Source organism: Suncus etruscus, chromosome 1 (genome assembly GCF_024139225.1).
Source record: "Suncus etruscus isolate mSunEtr1 chromosome 1, mSunEtr1.pri.cur, whole genome shotgun sequence".
NCBI lineage: Eukaryota > Metazoa > Chordata > Mammalia > Eulipotyphla > Soricidae > Suncus > Suncus etruscus.
In genome coordinates this window covers 13,280,205-13,287,562 of record NC_064848.1, presented here as the reverse complement: position 1 = coordinate 13,287,562, position 7,358 = coordinate 13,280,205, and positions in this window count along the sequence as shown.

The window sequence follows — 7,358 nt, the reverse complement described above, 5'->3', positions numbered from 1 at the left end:
CAAGATGTGTTCAGGACTTACTCCTGGCTCTGTCCAGGATCACTCCTGGTGGTATTTGGGGGACCATAATGGATTCCAGGAAGCTCAGCTATGGCAAGGCAAATACAAACTATGCTCTGTACTATAGCTTCAACTCCACTTTTGCTCTTTGGAGTATGTGTATGTGTTGGTGTATACCACACTGAGCAATGCTTGGGAGTTACTCCTGGCTCTGCACTCAGAAATATTCCTGGCAGGCTCTGGGGATGCTGAGGATTGAACCTGGGCCCATCTGATCCAGCCACATGCAAGGCATGTGCTTTACTCTAGCACCCCACTTTGTTTTTTTGAATAGAAACCCAGTCACTCAGGTCCAGGACCATTTTTTTTCCCGTTTGGGGGCCAAAACTGGCATTGTTTGTGGGGATATTTCCAGTTTAGTGCTCAGGGGACTGAACCCAAGGCCCCATGTGCAGTAGCCCTTGAGAATCTCTTGGCCACCTAATGACCTTTTCACTTGATTTGTTTAGAATGCCACAGTGGGACACCACACCTTTAGGGAGGTGGGGAGGTTGAAGACACAATTTCATCAGTAATACTCCTCAATCTGCTCTCCATCTTGTTCTGCTGCTCATTTAATTCCAGGACTTTGCCACAGCTACAGAGAAATGGGGGCATCTCCAGGAGGGGCCATGGTGAGTGAGGGGGTGCAGCCAGGCAGGGTCTATCACCATATCCATGTCTGCACAAGGGTAGAGGTCAGGTTCTATTCTGCAGGCCAACCTGGTCTGTGTGGAGTGTCTGCAGGCATGGGGTGGTGGGGCAGGGTGCAGATGCCCTCTCTGTGGCCAGAGCCTGCAAGAACAAAGACATGGGGTGGGGAAATCCCAGGACCCAAATGCAAGGTGGGGAGGGACTCAAGCAGCCCCCAGTGATTAGAATGTTCTCCAAATCAAAGACAGGGACTTCCTGCAACCCCGCAGGGGGCTCAGGGCTATGGGTGCCTCCCATCTGCTCACAAAAGGACAGAGCTGGCACTCCAGAGAGAGCTGATGGCAGGGAATGGAGAGAGGGCAAAGGACAATGTGGCTGGGTATGTCCACACTCAGAACAGGAGCATCTAGGCTGAGAAGCTGAGCAGCAGCCCAGAGGATCCCCAGCCTTCACCTCCTGCCCACCCTTTATGCATAGGCCCCAGCAGACACCAAGTGGATGGTGAACTCTATCCCTATCGTTAAAATGATGGACTCTGAGACTGGAGCAATAGCACAACAGTAAGACTTGCATACAGCCCACACAGGATGGACCTCGGTTCAAATCCTGGCATCCCATATGGTCCCCTGAGCCTGCCAGGAGAGACTTCTGAGGACAGAGCCAGACATAACTCCTGAGCGCCGACGGATGTGACCCAAAAATCAAAAAAGAAAAAAAAGAATGATGGACTCTATCCCCACCCCGTTTCACCTCTCTGGGCACCACGCTGGCACTAATCTCAAGAGGAAATTGGCCAAGTCCACAGCCCTTAGTCCATGGGGAGGATGTGCTGGAATCTTCCATGGGTCACCCAGACAGCAGGGTTTCCATGAGCAGAGGGGGTAGAAAGTCACCTGATGGCCCTGGGTCAGTCCCTTGCTGCGCCTCTGAGTGGTGCAGACAGGAGGGTCATGGACTGTTCCTCTGGAGGCCTCTGACCTTCTTCAGCTTGTGTCTGTCCCCAGTCCGCTCTCCAGCTTTTGGGACCAGGGCTTGTGTCCCACCCCAGCAACCTGCCCACCTTGGTTGAGTGACATTCAGATGTGTGTTCAGAGGGGAGGGAGTCAGGATCAAGCTGTTCTCATAGGCCCCAGAGCTGGCCAGAGCTGAGGTGAAGCCGAGTCAGAGGAGAGGCCAGAAAAGTTCCCACTGGAAAAACAAAGGGATTATCCAGAAGCCTCAGCCCTGGGAGGTGAGAGCTGGTCTGTGCTGGTCCAGGCTGCACCCCTCAGATCAAGTTGGGCAGGAAGTTGGGCCTCCCAGTGGACTGAGTCCTTGTGATTAGGACCTGGAGGATGAATTAGTGAAGGGAGGACAGTCCCTGCAGTGGGAGAGAAAGGTGCCCAGTTTTGTTGGAACCACTGAGTCACACCAGAGGGGACATCACCCAGAATCAGGAGCTCAGCCTTCCCTGCACCATCCTGGTGGAAATCATGTTCTTGTCGTCTGTTGTGGTTGGCTCATTCCTGGGGTAATGTGAATGGGTTGACAGTGAGGGACCATCTAGAGGTTCTTGCTTGCTCCCTTCCTGGAAATTCCACTAACCTCTTGGATTCCACAGGCCCTGACTGTGGTATTGGTACTTTGATAGTAGCATGGGGTGGGGGGTGTTATCCTTGGGAAAGCAAGAGATTAGGGAGGAACCATGGCCCCTCTGCCTCTGTCCCAGATGCCCCTGCTGGAAATGGGCTCTGAGCTGGTCCAGTTGTAGGCCCCATTGTAGAAGGTCTGGGACATGCTGAAAGTTCGGGATTCAGAGATGGATGCTCAACAGTGGACCACAAAGACAGGCTGGAGCCAGGTGCTCGTTTTCCACCTCCTACTTCACCTGTGCCTGTCCAGGAAGTGACCCAAAGACTCCCCAGGTCTGTGCTATGGTTCTTAGGACCTGTCTCCCCTTTCTGTGCAGACTCCTCCAAACCTGCTTGAATCCTGGGGGGATTCAAGGCTGTTCTTCAACCTCCCCACAAGCTGGTAGAGGTCCATGCTGGAAAGCAAAAGCTGGAGTGAAAAACAGAGCTGGAGTTACTAAAGGTAAAACTCAGGTCCTGGGGTGGGGGAGCTGCCCTCCCTCAGCTGTTTCCCTGTGAGTGGGGTCCCAGGACCTGCTACCCAGAGCTCCTACCAGGTACCCAGTGCCCACCTGCCATCTCTTCTCTGAAGTGGGACACACCTGAGATCTGGAAGGCACAGGGAGTCAGGGCATTGGGGTTCAGGGCGAGGGTCACAGGTGAAAGCTGAGTGGCACACTTAGCACCCCAAGCTGGGTGAGCAGTAGTATCAGCTCTGTGATTCAGGCCACCAGCAGTCCCAGCTTCAGAGGGCCAAATGATGGCAAGAGACAATACCCATTTCCTGTCTCCCCCATTACCAGTGGTCGGCAACCTGCGGCTCGAGAGCCACATGTGGCTCTTTAACCTTTATTTATTTTTTTTTTTTGGTTTTTGGTTTTTGGGCCACACCCAGCAGTGCTCAGGGGTTACTCCTGGCTGTCTGCTCAGAAATAGCTCCTGGCAGGCACGGGGGACCATATGGGACACCGGGATTCGAACCAACCACCTTAGGTCCTGGATCAGCTGCTTGCAAGGCAAACACCACTGTGCTATCTCTCCGGCCCCTCTTTAACCTTTTAATTTGGCTCTTCTGTGTGCCGGGCGGCCGCTCCAGGAGTCAGGACTCTGCTCCTAGCCTCTGTCAGTGCGTTGCCCTGTGTGGCTCTCAAAATAAATTTTAATCGTGGTTTTGGTGAGATTTGGCTCAGTTGAAAAAAAAAGGTTGCCGACCACTGCAGTATACCAAAGCCACAAGACTGCCTGGTGGGCCAGAGTGATAGGATAAAAGGCATAGGCTGCCTTGGATTCGAACCTCAGCCTTCCATATGGTGGTTCCCCAAGCCTCGACAGGAGTGATTCCTGAGCACAGAGCCAGGATTAAGTCCTAAGCACTGCTGGGTGTGGCCCACTCCCTCTCATCCCTCCCCTCCTTCCCAAATAAAATTTCCTGCATGTAAGGCTTTAGCTACTGAGACCAGTAGTAACACACCTCTCAGTTCTGGAAGGATCTAGTGACAGTTGTCATAGTACTTCACCACCCGGAGCTAATTTTCTGTTGTACTGGGGCTTGAGTCCTGTCCACTCTGACTCCCTGGCAGGCAAGGCTTCTGACCTCTGCCCCAGTAGTTATTTGGGGGTTCCAGGGAAGGGAGTAAGATCCATGAGTGGCAACCATGTGCTGAGGGAGCAGGTGCTCAGATCCCCACACCCCCTCCAATTCTCCACCTGTTGTAGCAGCTTCTAGCAGCTTTCATTTGGGGAGGACAGGAGTTACCAGCCACTTCATCAGCTCTAAAGGAGCTGCAGTAGGATGGCCACCTAATCTGTGGACTGGCTCCATTTGGCCTAAGTCCACCTGCACCAATAGGCCCCTTCCTGGAATCCCTGACTTGGGACAAAGGGTCATCTCTGCAAGGTGGAAGACTGAATCCAGAACATTTGGAATGTGTCCAGTGTTTCCTTTTTCTTCTCTTTGTGGAAAGAGCTGAATTTCAGGGGGCAAAAGCAGAGCCACCAATTCTGAGTGGAAGGGGATCGTGATAGGCTGGCTTGGTGAGGTGTTTCTCAGATGGCAGAGATATCAGCTCCAGGATGGTCGTGTCACCTGGTCCTGTGCGGGGCCAAAATCCTCTCCTTCCTACTTCCAGGCCTCAGGGGCCAAGGGCCTTGATAGGTTCCTCCTTAGTGCTATTCCAGCTGTTGTCGGGCCTCCACCTGGGCTGGGTGCATCCATAGTCTTCATAGGCCAACTTTGGCCATGCAGGCCTCACTGGCTCTGAGGGCCCTAACCACAGTGAGGAGGGTGCCCAAGTGGCCCATTCCCCATTCCCTTGGTTGGCTTGTCAGTTCTGTCTCAGTTATTGTGAGGAGAGGGGGACCCTGCCCCCCCAAGAATGATCCCTACACTTTCGATCTAGCTTGCTTGATTGGCGCCTTTTCCCATTTATTCTAGCAGTGACTCCAAGCCAGCTGGTAACACCAGCACCACCCCTGAGCAGCCGCCAACATGGTGTCACAGCTGCCTGCCTGGGCACGAGGCAAAGAAAACTTTTTGTGGGGGATTTGTAGTGCTGTGTGGCTGACTGGTCATGGCAGAAGAACTCAACCTCCCCTTGAGCTTCTCCATTCTGCACCTCACTTAAAGCAGCGCATTAGGGCAGCTGTGTTCAAGTCCATTGATCTGTGACTTGGAGTACATCCCACATCCACATTCCTCTCTGTGAAACAAGTTTCAGTGGGGCTGTGAGGAAGTCTTTTTTTTTTTTTGGGGGGGGGGGTTTTGAGTTTTTGGGCCACACCCGCGGTGCTCAGGAGTTACTCCTGGCTGTCTGCTCAGAAATAGCTCCTGGCAGGCACGGGGGACCATATGGGACACCGGGATTCGAACCAACTGCCTTTGGTCCTGGATTGGCTGCTTGCAAGGCAAATGCCGCTGTGCTATCTCTCCGGGCCCAAGTCTCTTTTTTTTTTTTTTTTTTTTTAGATTTTTGGGTCACACCCGGCTGCGCTCAGGGGTTACTCCTGGCTCTATGCTCAGAAATTGCTCCTGGTAGGCTCAGGAGACCATATGGAATGCCAGTATTCAAACCACTGTCCTTCTGCATACAAGGCAACGGCCCTACCTCCACGCTATCTCTCCGGTCCCTGTGAGGAAGTCTTAAAATGAGAAATCATGAAGTGTTTGCAGCCTTTCTTCTGAAAGCCATGGAATCAGCCTAGTTAAATCTCATTAGTTATGGGATCTCAAGCCTTTTCTTTGCCTTGGTTTCTTCCTCTGTAAAATGGGAAGAGTCCCATCTATTTTCTTTTTGTTTTAGGGGCACATCTAGCAGTGCTTAGGCATTACTTCTGGCTGTACTAAGAAATTACTCTTGGCAGGCTTGGGGGAGACAGCCATGTGCAAGACAAACGCCCTATCCACTGTGCTATCACTCTAGGCCCAGGGACTGGTCTCATCTTAAAAATGAGTATAGATGAATTCATTTGTGTGGAGTTTCAACAGTATCTTGCACATACTGACGTCCCGTAATTGGCCATCTCATAGCCAAATGATCACCAGCGCTGTCCTCTTACTGGAGACACAAACCCAACAGTGTGGGCATTAGCTTAAAAACAGAATTGCTGGGGCCGGGCGGTGGCGCTAGAGGTAAGGTGCCTGCCTTGCCTGCGCTAGCCTTGGACGGACCACGGTTCGATCCCCCAGCATCCCATATGGTCCCCCAAGCCAGGAGCAACTTCTTTTTTTTTTTTTTTTTTTTTTTTGGTTTTTGGGCCACACCCGTTTGACGCTCAGGGGTTACTCCTGGCTATGTGCTCAGAAATCGCCCCTGGCTTGGGGGGACCATATGGGACGCGGGGGGATCGAACCGCGGTCCGTTCCTTGGCTAGCGCTTGTAAGGCAGACACCTTAGCTCTAGCGCCACCTTCCCGGCCCCATTTTCTTTTCTTTTTTTTTTTTTTTGGTGCCAGGAGCAACTTCTGAGCGCATAGCCAGGAGTAACCCCTGAGCGTCAACGGGTGTGGCCCAAAAACAAACAAACAAAACAGAATTGCTGAGCTCCAAGGCATGTTTATGCTCTTATTCACTAGATAACAGCAATTACATCCCCCCCAGCATCCTTCAGTCTCCATTTCTCCTCATCTCCTCAAGACCTGGTATGGTCTTGTGCATTGAGTGGTGATCAAAAGAGGCCCAGCCACTTGTATGCACTTGCTCAGGACTTTGTTTGCTCCCCACTGTATTGTTTTTAACAATAAACTTGCTAACATGCTGGCAACTTCTCCTTTGACATTTTTTGGGGGGGGGGGGGGTTGGGTCACACGCTAAGGGGTTATTCCTGGCTTTGTGCTCAGAAATCACTCCGGGATTCGATCCACCATCCCTCCTGGATCGGCTGCTTGCAAAGCAAACATCCCTTGTGTTATCTCTCTGGCCCCTCCTTTGATTCTTAGTGTTGTCAGTGTCCCCTCAGTCTTTTTGCATCATAGTATCTTTGGGGGATAAATTAGAGTGCCTAGCCCAAAATTTTTTATTTGGCTCAACGTCTTTGAGATACTCAGATTTTTGTCTTAGTGTAAAGTAAAATGGCACTTGTAGGGAATATTCCTTTGGGAAGTCCTACAGCAGGAGGGCGCTTGCCTTGCACAGCTGATGTGGTTCGAATCCTTGCATCACATATGGTCCCCCATGTCTGCCAGGAGCAACTTCTGAGTAGAGCCAGGAGTAACCCCTGAGCGCCACCGGGTGTGACCCCAAAACAAAAACAAACATAGTCCTATCCATTTAACAAGATTGCTTCCTTCACTACTGGGTAGTTCCATTTCAGCTGTATCTGGACCCACTCTCTTCCACTAGGCCTCTTCCAACATGAAGATCCACATTGGCATGTGACACCAACTACAGGTGATGTGTAACTATACGTAGTATTGAAGGGTTGATCAGATCAGGGTTTTAAAAAAAATCAATAAGGGACTAAAATAGGTAGGGTGTTTGGCCTTGCATGCAGCTGGGTTCAATTCCCAGTACCCAATATGGTCCCACAGAGCCCTGCAGGACTGATCCCTAGAGCAGAG